Source organism: Diabrotica undecimpunctata, chromosome 8 (assembly GCF_040954645.1).
Source record: "Diabrotica undecimpunctata isolate CICGRU chromosome 8, icDiaUnde3, whole genome shotgun sequence".
Classification (NCBI taxonomy): Eukaryota; Metazoa; Arthropoda; class Insecta; order Coleoptera; family Chrysomelidae; genus Diabrotica; species Diabrotica undecimpunctata.
Window position 1 is genome coordinate 33,233,566 of NC_092810.1, and position 19,377 is coordinate 33,252,942.

Genomic DNA, 19,377 nt, shown 5'->3' on the forward strand with positions numbered 1-19,377 from the left:
TCATTAAAATTTTCTTTGAATATGTTATTAAATATTTCTGTTTATATATACACATCGGTTTAGAACGTCTTTCGACGTTGTCCGATACCTAAACACCATCTCTTCCTATCTTCGCAGTCGTTTGTTGTTAAATTTCTTTCGCTCATGGACTTGTTTACGCCGTGTTGCCATTCTAATCTGGGTCTTCCTCTTTTCCGTCGACCTATCGGTTGCCATTCTATTACTTTTTTGGGGAGTCTTGATGCTGGCATCCGTTGAACGTGCCCATACCACCTTAATTGTTTCTTCTCTATATCTTGAGTTATATTTCCTTCTATTCCCATACGTTGTTTTATTACATCATTTCTGATTCGGTCTCGTCTGGAAATACCTAAAGATCTTCTCATTGCATCCATCTCTACTGCTTCTATTCGCTTTTTGTTCTTTTCACTAATTCTCCATGTTTCAGCGCCATAAAGAAGAGTAGTTTTAATCATGGACTCATATATATTAAATTTCCTTCCTTTCGTTATCTCTTTACTCCACAGTATACCATTGAGACATCCTAAGACTTTCTTTGCTTGAGTGATTCATTTTTCTATTTTCCGTGTATCAGTTCCTGTATTGTCAAAGGCAACACCCAAGTAGTCATAGCTCTGACAGCAGGAAATATGTTGTCCGTTTTCGAGGTCTATGTTATCTAACTCGTTTCCAATACAAAGATATTTGGTTTTTGTTGTATTGACATTAATTCCCAGTCGTTATATTCTTCTATCAGTTTTCTTAGCATGTACTGCATGTCTTCCCTGTCGGTCGCTAGCACTACCTGGTCATCAGCAAACTGGAGTGTATATATACATTCATTGCTAAGCTCTATACCCATTCTATGTACCTTTCTTTTCCATCTTTCCAATGCCGCTGCAACATATATCTTGAATAAGGTTGGTGAGATACAGCATCCCTGTCGCAAGCCTTTTGTAACCAGGAATTCTTCCGTTAGATATTTTCCTGTTTTTATCTGTGCCTTTGAGTCTCTATATAGTTCTTGTACAGCATTTATCAATGTGTGGTTGATGTTAGATCTTTTCAACGTTGTCCACAGTTTTGTTAAGGGGATGTTGTCATATGCTTTTTGCAGGTCTACAAAAGTAATATGAGTTTCTAGATTCTTAGCCGATCTTTTTTCTATTATTTGTTTAAGACAAAATACGTTATCGGTGCACGATCTTCCTGCACGGAACCCGCTTTGTTCTTCCTCTTCATTGTGCTTATATTCTTCCTAGATCATATTTCTCAAAATTCGTCCATACAGTCTGCTCAGGGTGCTGGTTACCGATATGCCTCTATATATTTCTGTTTATTCAACTGTCAAATAAACGTCAAATTAAAAGGCGGATATTTTGAAGCTCTTACAAAAAAAACACCAATTTTAAAGGTTTCTTCTTCAATTTTACGGTATCACTTGTAGTGTCAAGACACATTAAACTAGTGGTCTGTAAGACAGTGTATATTTCGTGTGTAGGAAGTGAAATCTCTGAAAAAAAATCGACGTGGAAGAAATTTCACCAAATCCTTCAGATAGAGGGAAAGTTTATATAAAATTAGGAGAAGATAGAATAATGGAATTTGAAGAATTTCAAAAAAATAGCAACATTAGGGTAAATGATAAGGTAACAAAGGAAAAAAAACAAACAACTAGCACTAACGAGGAAGGTAACCAATTTGATTTTAATAACGATGCAACTTTGACCCAACTTAATAAAATAGATAAATCAGGTAATCCAAATTTAAATAAAGTTATAAATTTAAGATTAAATAATAGATATAAATTAGGAGATAATGCACCATATATAGTATACAATAGAAAATAAAAACGGTAATATCGGCTAATTACACAGGATAGGCACGGCCCGATTAATTTTACGTTCAGTACCTGAAATTGAAAATATTATCACAAAAATTACGGTAGTTGGTAGGAATAAAATTAAGGTAGAATTCAATAATTTTGCTAGTGCTAATAAATTAATTGAATCTGAAAATTTAAAAAGCAAACAGTACGAGACATATATTCCTTTTTTACTCAAAGAAAAGGTGTTATAAAATCTGTAGATAAAGATATAGAAGAGGATGATTTGTTATCATTAATTCAACCTAGGTTTGGAATGAGGTTTGAAGTCGTACATGTAAAAAGAATAATGCGGAAAGTGGTACAAGAAAATGGATCTACCATCTATGTAAAAACTGGAACTGTAATAGTAACTTTTAAAGGTCAGTCTATACCTACAAACGTAGTAATAGGAAAAATGATATACGAGGTTGAAAATTACACACCCAGAATTATACAATGTTTAAAGTACTTGAGATTTGGGCATATACGTGCTCAATGTAGGGGAAAAGATAGGTGTGAAAGATGCGGTGAAGAACATAATAAATCAAATTGTTCCAATGAGAACAATTTATTTTGTGTATTGTGCAAAGGAAAACATAGCCCTACTGACAAGGGAGCAAATTGTACGGAAAAAGAAAAACAGGAGTATATTAAAAAGATTATGAATACTGAAAATATAATATATTACGAAGATAATAATAAATATTATTCAACAGTAAGTAAAGAACAAAAAAGTACTTCCAATAAATATTCAATATATAAACGAGAACGATCAAGTAGTATTGATTCTAGTAATGTAGACGAAGAAATAATGGAAGCGCACAGAAAAATCTTGCAAACACCAAAAGTACAAAGTCAGCCTTGTTATAATTTTAACAACCCTATTTATCATAAAAAAACACAGATACAAAACGATAATCAAAGTAATATAGGAGAAATTATAGTAAACTTTATTTCAACAACTTTAAATCACATTAATCACAATTTAGATAAAAAAGCGTTGGAATTACTGAAAAACAATATTTCACAATTATTATTAAATCGTGATGGCTAACATATCATTTCCTCAATGGAATGCGCGGTCAATTAAAACAAATAAGGGTTATTTAGAAAAAATTTTGTATGACAATAAAATAGATATAGGACTAATATCAGAAACATGGTTAAAGAAAAATAACTTTATTAACTTTACGGGTTATAATATCTTTAGGAATGATAGGGATGATGGATATGGTGGTGTGGCCATACTTTTGAAAAAAAAATTTTACAATAGTCATACTTTTCATCCAATCAATGAGGTAATGTGTAATAGTATATTAATTAAAATTAAAACTGGTAAAAAGATTAACATTTATTCTATTTATGTAAAACCAAATCTCAAAATTACGGTAAAGAATGGAAAAAGTTTTTAAATAGTATTTAAAAGCCTTTTATAATTGGTGGTGATTTTAATAGCCACACTTATGTTTGGGGATGTAGTACTGTAGACATTATAGAAACAAATATGTTACAAGCTATTGAGGACTGTAATCTCTTACTTTTAAATAACGGTAAAGAAACTTTGCTGCGTAGGCCTAGTAGTATTAATAAATCGGCAATATACCTTACAATATGCTCAGCAAATATTAGTCATTGTTTCGATTGCGATGTTGTGGACAATACTTTAAAATCAAATTATTTTGCTATTGTCATAAAGTCAAATATTAATGTTAGTAAAGCTGAAAGTGTAAACACAAAATTGCAATGGAATATAAATAAAGCGGACTGGTCTCTTTTCTCTTCTATCACTGATAATTTCATGGAACTCGATAATAATTTAAGTTACCAACAATTTTTAAATAAATTAAACGAATATTGTAAAATATGTATACCCGAAAAAATAGCAGAGACTAATCCACGATTTAGGAAATCTTTGTAGAATGACAACTGTAAAAAGGTCATTCAAGAACAACAACTTGCTTTACGCAAGTTTAAGTTACAGTCCAATATACAAAATTACATAAATTATAATAAATGTGTAGCAGAAACCAAAAAAGTTATATTAAAGAGTAAGCGTAATGCATGGAGAAATGTTTATGAACCTTTAAACAAAAATACACCAATAAAAAATATGTGGAATCAAGTCAAACGTTTACAAAACATTTTTAAACCTTCTTCTTCTTAACATGCCATACACCAAAGTGCGTAGGCGACTATCTCATTACTAGAATTCTGTTCTTGGCGGCGTGACACAGCTCGCCTGTATTGTGTATTCCTGTCCATTCTTTAATATTCCTTAACCAGGATAATTGTTTGCGGCCGGCTCCTCTCTTACCTTCGATCTTCCCTTGTAGGATTAACTATGGTATTTTATATTTTGCTCCTCTCAATATGTGCCCAAGGTAACCAATCTTGCGTTTTTTAATTAATTCAAAGAGTTCTCTTTCCACGCCGGCTCTCTTAAGGACGTCATCGTTTCGAACTCTATCCACCCAAGGTATGCGCATCATTCTTCTCAATGACCACATTTCAAATGCTTCAAGTTTGTTGATAGATGTTTTTTTCAAAGTCCACGTTTCCATGCCATAAAGCAAGATGGACCATATGTAGCACTTGACCATTCTGTAGCGTATTTCGAAATTTAGGTTTTGATTACATAGGAGCGGTCTGAATTTCACAAAAGCTTGTCTTGCCATTTGTATTCGGGTTTTATCTCTTGTTGTGGATCCGATTGGTCATTGATTGTGGTGCCAAGGTATTTAAAAGTTTTCACGCGTTTTATGCGATTGTCACCTATGCATATTATCGGGTTTTCTGGAGGGTTTCTGCTAATGACCATATATTTCGTTTTCAAAATGTTGATTTTGAGGCCATATTTTTTACCTATGCTATTCACCCTATCAAGTAATAACTGCTGATCTTCCAAATTATCAGTTATAATCACTGTGTCGTCCGCATAGCGTAGGTTGCTAATTGGTATGCCGTTCACCTTAATGCCTAATTCCGTGTCTTCTAATGCTTCCGCAAATATATTTTCAACATATAAATTAAAAAGCATTGGAGAGAGTATTCAGCCTTGGCGAACACCTTTCCGGATTTCAAATTCATCTGTATATTGGTCTTGATCAATCCTCACCTTTGCCATTTGGTTCCAGTATAGATTCTGAATAATCCTGATCTCCTTCTGGTCAATGATGGCCCTATGTAGTAGTTCCATCATGATATCATGTTTAACATTGTCAAATGCCTTCTCGTAGTCGATGAAGGTGAGGTAGACATCTTTTCGTTGATCTAAACAGTTTTGTATTAAGGTGTTCAAACATAAAATTGCCTCTCTTGTTCCTAGTCCTCCATTAAAACCGAATTGTGTTGACCCGCTAAGTTCTTCTAGTATCTTGTACATTCTTGAGTGTAATATCCTAAGGAAGAGTTTCAGCAAGTGACTCATTAAACTGATTAAGCGATGTTCATTGCATTTTGTGGCATTAGCTGTTTTTGGGATCATCACAAAGGATGACTGCAGCCATTCTCGCGGAATGTAACCAGTATTATAAATTCTATTGAACAGATTTACCAAGATTTCGATATTCTCCTCGTCTAGTAGTTTTATTGCTAATTTCATCTGGACCTGTTGCTTTATGCATATTTGTGGTTCTAACTGCATATTCTATTTCACTTCGCATTATTTTAAACCACAAATAAATATAATAACCGAACGAGAATGGGTTAAGGAGTTTTTGAGAAAATTATATCTAGATTATATATTTTTAAAAATTAATGTAATGGAAAGGAAAAACTCTAATCATCCACTTTCAGTGCCATCTAGTTAATATGAATTAGAAATAAGTCTTAAAAACAAGAAAAACGCTTCTTCGGGAATAGATAATATACATTATATTATATTGCAAATTTACATCAACAAGGAAAAGAAACACTATTAAAAATTTTTAATCGAATAAGGCAACCAGCAGATATTCCAGATTGTTGGAGAGAGTACCGGGTGATTCCTATACTTACAGCAAATCGAAATTCTGATTCGGCAGAATCTTATAGAGGTATTTCATTAAGCCCCTGCATAATAAAAAACTGAAAAAAATGATAAAACTTGGCTCGAAAGCTGGTTGGAAAAAAATAATATAATATCACAAACACAATTTGGATTTCGAAAAAATTATTCTACTGTGGAAGCAGTGAGCCACTTGGTAACAGATATAAATTTAGCGTTTACGTCATATTCTTCAGTAACAGCTCTTTTATTAGATATTGAATTAGTATACGACAATGTTAATTTAAGTATACTATATAACAAAATGACACAAATAGGTCTTCCCGAATGTTTCTGAAGACAACGATAGCTCAGCAGAAATCAAAATAAGAATAGAAAAAGCCAGATCCATATTCACTAAAATGGAGAGAGTGTTCTGCGGAAGAGATTTGAGCCTTGAAATGAAACTTCGCCTGATGAGATGTTACGTACTTTCTGTGCTGTTCTACGGAATGGAGTCATGGACGCTGAAAAAGATTGATACCAAAAAATTACAGGCATTTGAACTGTGGATGTATCGCAGAATCCTGAGAATATCATGGACCGAGAGTCACAAACGTCGAGGTCTTGAGAAGAATGAATAAAGAAAAGGAAGTCATATTTACGATCAAAAAACGAAAACTGCAATACTTGGGACACATTACAAGAGGCGAAAGATATGAACTGCTTCGAATAATTATGCAAGGGAAAATAGCAGGAAAAAGGTCCATAGGAAGAAGACGAAACTCCTGTCTAAAGAATCTATGGGAATGGTATAGCTGTAGCAGCAACGAATTGTTTCGGTCAGCAGTTTCGAAAATACGTATAGCCCTGATGATTGCCAACCTTCGGAACGAAGATGGCACTTGAAGAAGAAGAAGAATGTTTCTGTCTGTCAAAAAATAATAAAATTATATCACTGTAGAAAAAATTTATATATCGGTAAATGGTAACACAATTGGTCCAAGGCTAGCGATGGATTACTTCAAGCAGAAATATTAAGCCCGTTGTGACCCGTGTATTAACCCACATTAAAATAGAAAATGCAGTCAAATCTATTGAAAAAGGAGTCAAACATATTACAACATGGAGTGACTTACACGGACTAAATATCTCTGATTCCAAAACTCAATTATGTATTTTAACAAGAAAACGAAAAGAAATACCCAACTACATCTTAATAAACAATGTCTCCTATTTAGTGCAAAGTTATGTTAAATATTTGGGTATTACTCTTGATAGACAGCTTCTCTGGAAAGAACATATAGACAATATAGTTAAAAAAAAACAGAAAAGGGAATAAATCTTCTTCGATTTGTGTCACACTTACGATGGAGAGCAGATCCAAACATTTCTTTGTTATTATTTAAAAATAATATAAGAGCTATAATCGACTATGATTAATATTATACAGTGACGCATCACAGTGTCATTTAAACAAAATAGACAAAATCGTTAATAAATGCCTTAGATTGTGTATAGGAGCCACTAGGAGCCCTAAAGCCGCGTACAGATACGCGAGCCAAACGGTCGTACGCGTACAGATCCTTGAAAATATATCTATATCGTACTGATCGCATACTTATCTCGATCCATGGAAAGCGATAAAACCAACAACGAACACACATGTGAGAAATGATTCATTTTATTTATAATTTGGGTACTGATTTATCGTGTTTCTGTTTCTAACAAAAATAAAAATATGTACAATAATCAGTTTACTGTTTTCTCACGTCTCTCTAGGAAGGAACACGTCATTCACACAATGTCGATTTGATGAGACAATAAAAATGTTCGCTGCGTCTAGTAGCGCCGTCCAAACTGAAAGACAAGCTTCTTTTGAAGTCGTGGAATAAACCGCAACAATTTGGTTCGCGACTAGTCACGATGAAACAGTACGCATACAGTACGCAAGCGGTTTTTTCTGCCGTACACATTAACGAATATAGCGTTCGGATACCGTATGCATACCGTTTGGCTCGTATATGTGTATCGAGCTTAAAGGCGGGTACACATATGCGAGCAGAACTGTTCGCGAACCGTTTGTGAACGCTATATTCGTTAATTTGTACGACGGGACGAACCGCTTGCGAGCTGTTCGTTCGTTGCTCGTCAGGAACCACAGCCTGTCGGTTTTTGGGACGAACACAAAGAATGTTCGCAGAACTATAAATTGTGTCTATAAATTGTTTCTGCTAAGTGTGCGATGAGATCATTCGGTTAAACAAAATTGCTGAACGAGCGCGGCTTATCAAGTAACGAGAGAAATTAATAACAGATAATGTAAACAAAATACCAAAATGTTTAGAATAACGAAGTAAATTAATTCTTGGTTTGTTATTAGATAGTTAGGGTATTGGATAACCTGAACATAAACATATTTTCAACTCTTCGCGAACAGCTCACGAGCAGTTCGCAAGCAGTTCGGCTCGCATATGTGTACCCACCTTAAGAAGTACACTCATTAGTAACCTACAAGTCGAATGCTCTGAAATGCCAATGGATATAAGACGATTGTACGAGAAAAAGTAAAGTTTAATATCCAAAATACACCAGCTGTTTTTAGCAGACTTCACAGAAAAATATTGGATAAAAAAGAAAACTCTAAAATATAGTAGATTTCTATTCAAAAATGACAATATATGATAAACAACTATATAAATATGACATAAACCCAAATTATAATATTGACTTTAGGACTTTGGAACAAGTTCAGGTATACTTGTTAAGAGACTACAGCAATTTACCTTTATCTTTAAGAAAATTAATGTTTATATCTAACAGTTCACAATAATTGTTCAAAGATTGTTATATGCTATATACAGATGCATCCAAAAGTATCGAAGGTGTGGGATGTGCATACTGGGATAACAATAATAAAAACAGTAAAATTTTTAAACTCAATTCCACCATGAGTATATACACAGCTGAATTAATTAATAGCGATAGTGGAAGCACTAAAATATTTATCTAATATAAATCATTCAAAGTTTATAATTTATAGTGACGGCAAAAGTTCTTTAAGTAAAATTAGTGTCATAAATCCTAAATCAAAAGTAAATTACATTGAATTATATATAATAAATCAAATGAAAGAACTTCAGCAACAAGGCAAAACTGTTAAGTTGGCGTGGATTAAAACCACTGTGGAATAACTGAAAATGAAATAGTAGATGAATTGGCAAAAAGCGCGGTAACACAAGGACTATTAACTCATTATCTTTGTACGTCTAGAGATATAGAATCAGACATATTCAAAGAGCTTAAGAACGAATGGAACGAAAGGTATATTAATGAGAATATAAATACAGGAAACCATTACAGAGCAATCAGAAACGGATAAATCTTGGTTTGCTAAAATGGAGTCGACAAAGAAAATGACAAGAACTATATGCAGAATGAGATTTAACCACTGTCTTACACCATCATATATGTTTAAAATGAATCTAGCTGATAGCCCACAATGTACTTGTGGTCAGATGGGTAACTTACAACATAAAATTTTGGACTGTTCTCTTATATCTAATAAGTTAATCATTTTTTAAATTCGCTGTATTCTTTGACCGATGTCCACCATCCCATTAATTTAAATTATTTATTATAAATGAGTTTTTATATAGATTATTGTATAAACATGTTTTAGATATTAAACTCAAGTTGTAATTGTAAATATAGAGTAAGTATTTCTTTGTAATTTGTTAGAATAAAATAAAAATATGTAAAAAAAAAATAAAAAAATATAAGAAATAAATAACAGAAAAAAAAAATAAAAACAGAAAAAAAAAGAGAAAAAATAAGGAACTTGGACAGTCCATAGTAAAGTAGCTATTGAATTAAGTAGATAGTTGTATTTATATATAAATAACTAAAAAATCACCTAACAGAAAAAAAAATAGAAACAAATTACCAAAAAAAAAAGACTATAAATTAGAGATCAATACTAGTAATAGATTTAGGATAAGATTGCATACGAAACAATGACTAATAAAAAAATGAGTAAAGATTGTAAGATTGGCGAATGGATTTAGTGTCCGCAGTCATATAAACACAAATAAACAACAACAACAATCTCTTATTATTATTATTTTATTAATAAATCTTTAAATTCATCTCACATTTTTAACATGAAAGTTTCAAAATCACAATCAAAAACTGGATAATTTTTATACAAATAAAACGTTTAAACAACTAAATTTTTAGAATAAAAATAAATTCAACTTTATAAAAATAAAAAAAAAAATTTCAAAAAACCAAATTACATTATCTGTGCATGCATAAACTAATAAGTATGAAATGTATGAAATATGGATATATCTACATATCTTCTCATTAAAATACATACAACAGAATTACCTATTTTTTCTTGAAAAATAATTGGTAATCATAGCCTAATTTTCTTGTTACATAAAATATTAGGTACTTTAAAGCTTTAAATGATAATATTTTAAAAAATTTGCATTGGATGACCCATTTAGAAAACTTCTTATAATATTACAAGCGGTTAGGACTTGCCGATTGGATGGAATTTTCACGAAATTTAAAAAATCTTAGTCTTCTGTCTCATCTGCGACTTCAATATCGCGTTAATTAGTTTCTTGTTTGACTGTAGATCTTCAGTATCTTTGAAACCGGATAAATTATTGTCAAAAGAAAAGTCGGTCTTCGTCAGTCATTTTCTAAGTTTTCCCCTTTGAAAAATTTGCACTTTATAAAACATTTTTTTATTCGATTATCGGAAATATAATGCCAACTTTTGTTCATTGTATAAATAGCAGAAGGAACTAAACTTTTGCTTGCCATGTCATTGAAACTAGGTGACGATGTGGTGTCATAAAAATCCATATTTGCTATAATTTTTTTCGTAATTTCTCTTAAAAGCAGAAATTATTCCTTGATCAATCGGCTGAATAAGTGAATTTCAACCTCACATCAGGTTTATAGACAGAGCAGTTATTAACAAATAACAGAACGTTTCTACATTTTTGTTCTGCCATTTTCCTGTTGAAGTCAATAATCCATTCCTTAAATAGGATTGTTGTCATCCAAGCATTTTTATTGAAACTGTTTTTTACGGGCAATATTTGTATACATTTAAAACATTTAAAACACCTTGGACTTTTTCTAGATATTTCTTCAGTTTTTTCTTTCAAAACTGGACCGTTAAAAAACCTTTCGGATCCTCCTCTCAGTAAACCACTCGGCTAATGCCTGTTCGACTGGTCTGAATCTTTCCCACTCAGTTTTCTTTTTTGGGCTGATTTTGAATTAGCTTGCCAATCAATGATGAAACTTTCTTGGTTTTTTAAAAGTTTGCTTTCTTGAGCTTTTGTAATTTCAAACTTTTTAGCAATTTCGATTGGATTGTTTCACGTGTTCAATTACATTAACTTTTTCTTGTAAAGTAAGATCCTTTCTCTTTGAAGTTAACTACGCCACAATTCACTTGCGAACTCTTACGTCTCTGGGTGAACTCCAAATTAATTCCTTTTTGGAGAAGAAAATATTGCGAAAGTTTCTTGCTCTATAACAATTCTGTAGGAGAAGGTGGGGGAATAATATCGATCACTCTCAAATTTCATCTAATTGACGTCGCAGAGCAAAATGAATGCGCACATATTGAACGTATCAACAACGAGTGGTGTACTGGCCACTTCACAAAATCATTAGGGTAAGTGTTTTCTAAAAAAGTTCATGTCAATGATAACACACTTTCGGATAAAATCGACCATAGTGGTCGATTTTACCCCAACATGATCGATATTACCCTAATTGTGATAGGTCTCAGTTGATGTTATTTATTTTAGATGCCACGAACATATCACAGAAAATCAACACGGTCCTCATGGGGCGAAGAGGCGACGTAAAGAGCCCTCAGCGATATAGCTGACAAAATACTTTCGACAAGAGAAGCATCCAAGTTATACAACATCCCTTATGAAACATTGCAAGACCGATTAAGAGGTCGTTTCAGGGCCAAAAGAATTACACTAGGACGAAAAGCTGTCTTTACCAAGGAAGAGGAATCAGAATTTACGTTCCGTACCATACATCAAATGGTTTTTGAATATGCAGAGCGAAACAAAATTAAACATCCATTTAAAATGGCAACGAAAATGTATGGAAAAGACTGTTTTTATTTGTTTATGCACTGTTATCGAGAACTCAGTTTGCATAAACCAGAAGCAACAAGTTTGAGTAGAATTACTGCTTTTAATCGTAAAGAACTAAAGATATTTTACAAAAACTTGGCAATTATGTGATCGTTACAAATTTGAATGTCATCAAATTTTTAATGTTGATGAGACGGGTATCAGTAATGTTCATATTCCCTGTAAAATTGTTGCTACCAAAGGCCAGAAACAAGTTGGTGCAAGTACCAGTGGTGAACAGGTCAATATATTCCACATATGTTTATTTATATAAGAAATCGGATGAAAGAAGGTTTGGACAAAAACGGTCCTATTAAGGCAATATACAGATCTTCCAAATCAGGGTGGATAACGGAACAACTTTTCTTGAAATGGTTTAAATATTTTCAGCGACATGTTAATGCTTCTAAAGACCATCCAGTTCTTTTAATGCTAGATAACCATACAACGTAATAAAGTCTGGCTTCCTACAATTTTTGTCGCGACGCCGGAATAAATCTCCTTTCACTGCCACCGCACACCTCCCACCGTCTCCAGCTTCTAGATATCACGTGTTTTTCTCCATTTAAGACAGCTTACTACCAAGAATGTGACAAGTATATAAAACAAAAAAATATGAGAAAATCAATACAACAGACGTTGCGGAACTTGTTAAAAATGCCTTTAATAGAGCTGCGTCTGTTGAGAAGGCTGTACATAGTTTTCCCTTAAATCCCGATGTTTTTTGTGAAGAAAAATTAATATCTATACCAGTAGTTGAACAATATCAAGGTAATGTGTCTTCTCTGTCCGATATACATCAAACACCATCGCCAACACCAGTTCCCCTAGATGAACTATCAGGGCAAAGTGGATTTCAAAATAAAAAACTGAGACCAAAAGCAGCACCATCATCAGAAGATTCTTTATCTGATTCAGAATTAGAGGAAGTTTCAGACATTGATCTGAGCGACGATAAGGGTAGATCTATGAAGCTAAAAAACGAAAGCTTATCTCGTATATCTTTCAGTGAACTATGCTCTCTACCGGCACTACCAGTCAGTAGTTATACAAAAACTATAAGTAGGTGAACTCAACATTTGACCATTTTAACATCAACACCATTTAAAAGACAATTAGAAAATAAGGATAAAAAAAAGCAAAAGAAGAATGAGGTTGAAAAAGATAAACAAACAATTGGAGCTACTAAGATAAAAACAGAAAAATTAGTCAAGAAGAAGACTTATGGAGTTTAAGCACACCAAACACGAGAGCAAACTATGTGCAGTATCTTCGGAGTTTTGATCAAATAAATTATGGTGGAGCTGTCGTCTCTGCGGATACTGCTACTGTTTATATTTGCTTAAACTGGAAAAGGAATGTGTATTTGTACTTAAACCTAAGTAAACTTAACCATTGAACTGGTCCATCTGTGATCGATATTACCCATCTCTATTGTCGATATTACCCAATTGATCGATATTACCCGAATTTTTTAAGTTTCGAAAATATGTATTTTTAAAATATTTGTAATTATTTTATAATATTTTTGAAGCAGTAATTGGTTAACTAAATGAACTAAAGGTCCATATTATAAGTTTTAAATTCGTAAAAGCTATAGCACACTAGCTATAGTGAATGACGTTTCCAAAATCGTAAACACGTAGGTATCAACGGATATAAAAGCTTACATAAAAAATCAATCTGAAGTGCGTGGAAAAATACATGGAATGTGTCGAATTCAAAATTAAAACAAGTGAAACCCAGCATAGAGACATGGAATGTGTTACCTACGTCAAGAAGCCAAGAAATAATAGTAACGCGCCTCAGACTCGAACATACTAGGTTAATGCATGATTACTTAATTAAAAAGTGCGAACCGCCGCGATGTGAAACGTGTAATACGACACTAACAATAATGCACATACTATGTGAATGTCCCCTCTACAATCAACAACGAAGTAACAACAAGATACCAGGAACACTTCTAGAAGCTCTAGGTGCAGACTGTAACTTTAACAATACTCTGAATTTCTTGAAAGACCTTAATAAGTACCACAATATTTAATAAATCAAATTGTAATGCAGCAATTGTACCTAATGTAATCCATTAATTTTTCGCTAATGGCCATTTGGTCGATGCGATTTTCTAATTAAAAAAAAAATCTTTAAGAAAAAGTTACACGCGGCTACTCGACTGATACTGAACAAAACAAGTCCAGTCCTGAGACAATAGACTATGCCTTTTTGTTTATATGGACTATGCTTCTCGATAAAAATATTATACTAATAATTCATTAGTTATCGACCAGGGTTAAAATGATTAAATTACTAATATGGGTGTTGAAACAAAGGGGTTAGTGATAGAAGGGTAAAAATTAAGGGTTGTATTGTTAAATACCACATCATAAAAAAATAATAATAAAATTTTTTGTCCAATAAATTAATCAGGTAATCCTAATAATTAATTTTGTGTACGCCACTGCTTGATAAAAATCGATTACAAACTGTTGTTGACACTGAGATTTATAATGCTCGATTTCAGACAGCAGTCCTTTAACAAAAAAGTATGCTTCGCTTCAGTATGTGAATGCTAAACAAAAGTGGTCTTTTATATAAGCCAAATTGCATAAAGGAAAGTAAAAAACAAACCCTCTGCTTAAATTGGCTTTTATATTGAAAATTTGTGAAGATAACTTTTGTATTCTGTTTTATTTTTTTTTTTATATAAAATTGTTTCGTTTTTAGTCTCAAGAAAAAACTGGTCGTTTGTATAGTATTAAACTAGATTTAATTTAATTGAGTTTTTATATTAACCTGAATGGTAGTCTATCCGACTACGGCTGTTTTTAAATCTGTAATATCTATCGTAATTAGTAAAATGTTTAGTTTTTCGTCAGTATACTCTCAAATATGTAGCATTAAAACAAACGTCTTTACCAAATAGATCTCGGGCTGAACCGAAATTATGTGACAATAAATGTTAGGCGTAATCTGTCAGACGATACATCAGCATAAGAGTAACTATTATTAGACGTGGGTTATTTGTTTACTGTTACGTTTGTAGTGTATTTGTGGCATTTTTAAATTCTTTGGTATATATTGAAATCACCCTGAATACGTTAAAACACCGAAAAAGTGTTTTCAATCCTTTTGCGTCGTCGAGTTCATAATAAACATCATTTTAGAGTTTGTTTATATAACACAGATGGGTAATTCCTAGGCATTCTTTTGATCGATAGCCGCTTTCAGGATATTCTGCGTGTCAAATAAATAGGAATTTAACCGTTTATGTTTTGTTTATACCGAGTTGGGCGAATGAATTTTAAAGATAATTACATCACTCTCGCTGAGGCCGCTATCAGGGGCAGCGGCCCTGAATTTTTCTTCAAATTTGTAATGTTTTGTGTTTTTTGTCTTCTATCATGGGAAAATATGTACTGTAGCAGCAGTGTTAAGTTTTATGTGAAGTTAAAATAAGGTTTGGAAGAATCTTTGAACAGTCAAGACACTGTGAGTGTCGGCGTCAAGAAGCGTGTCAGTTCTAATAAGAGTAATCACTGTTTTTATTTTATGTCGTATCTCACCAAAGCGATTTGTATCTAAGAAATTTGCGGTGTTTCCAACAGATTTGAAAGGTACCCACATATGTTCCAGTTTTTGAAGAAGTCAATTATTTATCCAGCGTCAATTTATTTATCCTAAGAAGCCGTTTCAGAATATTTCCGCAGTTTGGAGATGAATTTGTTTGTGTGGCAGAGAGTGTAAGTCCAGTTTCTAACCCCAGAAATTTTAGTAGTGAAATCCAGGCAACTCTTTTGTGTTGATTTTTAAAGGAAAAATAAACATTTTCTAATAATAATTGCTTTTATAACAATTTAAGAAATTGTAATAAAAAAAATTGTAGATCTTAGGATGTGGTTTAGCTGTCATATTAATGGTTCTCAATTTTAAAAGTTAATATTGACATCTGACAGCTAGCTTTATTTTTTTGACATTTGGTAAATACCTAATCATAACAGATCTTGTTTTTGTTTTGTTAAAAAAAAAAAGGTTAACCCTAATGTATAGTCCCATTTAAAAAGATATTTTTCATTTGCAATAATTTATTTCTGCTACAAATTATCGCCCAGTAACAATTGTAAGTTCTTGCTGCATTTCAACTTCTAGAGTTTGTAAACGGATAGAACATAGTAAGTTTGTTTTTGATATTTTTTATTTTATTGTTATTATTTATATTTGTAACTGTTTGTAGTAAGACAACAATAACTATTTAATTTTTTCCCTAAACCAATTTGTTTATTTCTTAAAAAAAAGTTTCTAACCCCTTTTTGTGTTTTTTAAAAGAGCCTTTTCTTTTATCCAGCAGGAAGATTCTATAAAGCGGCTTCCTTATTTTAAATAGCTCTAGAACCTTCTTGTGTTTTGTTTGTCCAGGAGATTCATGTAAGTACCCTTTTTGTTTAATTTTTGTAGTTGCCCCAATCCAAGCCCCCTTGCCGTTCACTTATCCATGACTCAGTTCTCCAAATTAACCCTGAGTAACCTTTCGCAAAAGTTTCGATTTGTTTTGCTTGCTATCTCTACCCCAATAATTTCTGTTTCCAATTTTCAATAATACTCTATGTGGTAGGCAAAATAATCGTAACACGTTGTAATAGTCAAAAGTGGTCAAAATGAGTAATAAAACACATTCCTTAAAGAGTACCTATGCATTTTATGGAAGATAATTATGAAAAACAGTTACGAAATGGTATGAAGAAGGTGATAGTGGAAGTGAAATAGAGAATATGATTGTGCCATTGAAGCTGAGCACGATATAGCATCGGAAATATTGGAAGAGAGTAGGAAGTTAGTTCCTAATATTGAGGAAGATGACTCATCTAACCAAGGTAATATTTTCGGGCGGGACAAGAAGTTGTACCTACACAAGAGAGAACTTTGAAACATAATACAGTTGTACAACTTCCTGGTCTAAAAATACTGTTTTCTACAGAGATGACTGAGTAAATTATTCACTGGATCAACGCTAAAATCTGTAGTTATCGGAAAAAATACAAAAGAACTGATAGAAGCATTTTTGGGTATGCTAATTTATACTGCTCACCTCAAATCATGAGTGTACTCGCACCATTTTTGCTACGGACGGAACCCGAAGGGACATTTTTCGGTGTGTTATGAGTAAAGATCAGTTTGCGGTCCTGTTAGCGTATCTTCGTTTTAAAAATCCCAACGACCGAAAATAGCGTCAACAAGCTGATCCAACTGCTCCAATATCAGAAATATTTAACAAGTTTGTATTAAATTGTCAAAGCATATATTCACTCGACCAGACTGTATGTGTCAATGAGATGCTAGTTAGTTTTCGGGGTAGGTGTAAATTTAAAATATTTATGCCGAAAAACCCCGACTAATATGTTCTCAAACTGACGTGTCTCACAGATGCCAGGAGCCGGTATTTGTATAATAGCTATATATATTGTGGGAACGACTCTTATGGGCGTGAATTATCAGAAGATGAAAAAAAAACTTTCAAAGCCAACTCACTCTGTTTTACGACTTTCTCGTCCATTGTTCAAAACAATCCGAAATGTCAATGTAGATAATTGGTTTTCATCGATTGAGTTAGGAAAAGAAGTTAAGAAAAAGTAAATTCCTTCTTTTTTCTACAATAGAAGGAGGTAGATAGGAAGCACTCTATATGGTTTTACTGCGAAGATGACATTGCTGTCATATGCAGGAAAAAGAGAAAAGTTACAATTTTAATATCCTCAATTCACCATTGTAAAGACACTGATTCGTAAACGAACAAGTCAGAAATTGTAACGTTCTGCAATAAGACCAAAGAAGGAGTCAACTTACTAGATGAGAAATGTTTCAAAAGTACTTGCAGACGTCGTACCCAAAGATGGCCAATATTTTTCAGAATTGTAGATATATCTTGCAGCAATGCATACATAGTACATCAGGCATACAAAGACAATCCTACAATATCGGAAAAATCTAATTTTTTAAAACAATTGGCAAAACAGTTAGTAGAACCACATATGCGAAGACAGGAAACCGTTAACCCCGGGTTAGTGTTCTGGGGTGTACCATACCCGAGGTACTGCTTTTATTTCTATGAAATTAAAAGTAGATGAAATAGCGCCTTCTAGCTCCTAGAAGCTGTAGTTTATACATGTTTTCTCGCGATGACCTTGTTACCAGATGGACATACAATTTGAATTTGAATTAGGAGTTGGTGAAAGACGGTTGGGGTATGTGTTACCCCGGTACACTACTGTTGTAACTTTTAGTTGTTTTGTGTTCTAAAGATAAATTTACATGACATTTTTGATATTTTTTCGAGATGTGATAGGATTTTTATTTTTCTTCCAGCCATACTGAATTATGTAATAATTATGTCTTATGAACAAGAGTAGGAAAAGTTAAAACGTTCATGGTCGGAATTTGAGGAAACCGCATTATAAAGTCAAGAGACAATCATATTGGAAGAAGGGGCTCAAGGAGAGACAGCACACAAAAGGGAGGATTCTGAAGAAGTGAAGGCTGAAAAAGAAAGTGAATTTTCAAGTGGTTCAGAAAGTGGTAGTGAGAATAATGGTAAGATATACTTTTTATATAAAGACAAATCAAAGTGGTTCAAGCTTCCAAAAAACAAATTATTTACCTGGTGTAGAAGAAACAGCCCGAGAAAAGCAGAGTGTTCTTGATTGTTGGTTGTTATTCTTTACAGAAGAAATGTTAGATGACATTGTTGACTATACAAATGTAAAATTAGCGACGAAAGCCCCACGGTACGATGCACGACATCAGTATTTAGTCAAAGAGACTGACAAAATAGAAATCAAAGCTGTTATAGGCCTGCTATATTTGACGAGACATTACAAGTCAAACCGACAAAATATTTCAGATCTTTGGAATACTGATGGCAGTGGTATTGATCTCATGCGAACAACAATGTCACAACAAAGATATTCCATTTTGTTGCAATGTTTGCGATTCGACAATGTGCAAAAAGAGTAGAACGGAAACAGATCGACAAATTGGCAGCAATTAAAGGTGTATTTAATCAACTCGTTGTCAACTGTAAGACATACTATATACCAAGTCAACATATTTCGAAAATGAGGAACTTTACGAAAAACTGGAATGGTTCAGGGGATGTTTGTCATTTCTTCAATACATACCGAATAAGCCAGCGAAGTGGAACTTAAAAGTATTTGCGCCAGTGAATGCCAAAACTTACAACTGTCTAAACATGGAAGTTTACGTCAGCACACAGCCAGAAGGACCTTTCCTACAAAGTAACAATCCGCAAAACATAGTTGAACGTTTGCTTGGGACATCATCCTCATCAACTTCCATTTTCGACG

The 19,377-nt window shown here is 33.0% G+C and overlaps 1 protein-coding gene across 1 annotated transcript in view; it reads right to left on the minus strand.

The window, feature by feature from the left end:
• The window catches only part of LOC140448764 (soluble guanylate cyclase 89Db-like), a 135,565-nt gene that overhangs the window by 10,922 nt on the left and 105,266 nt on the right, over nt 1-19,377 (minus strand). The gene's annotated exons all lie outside the window — the stretch shown is intronic.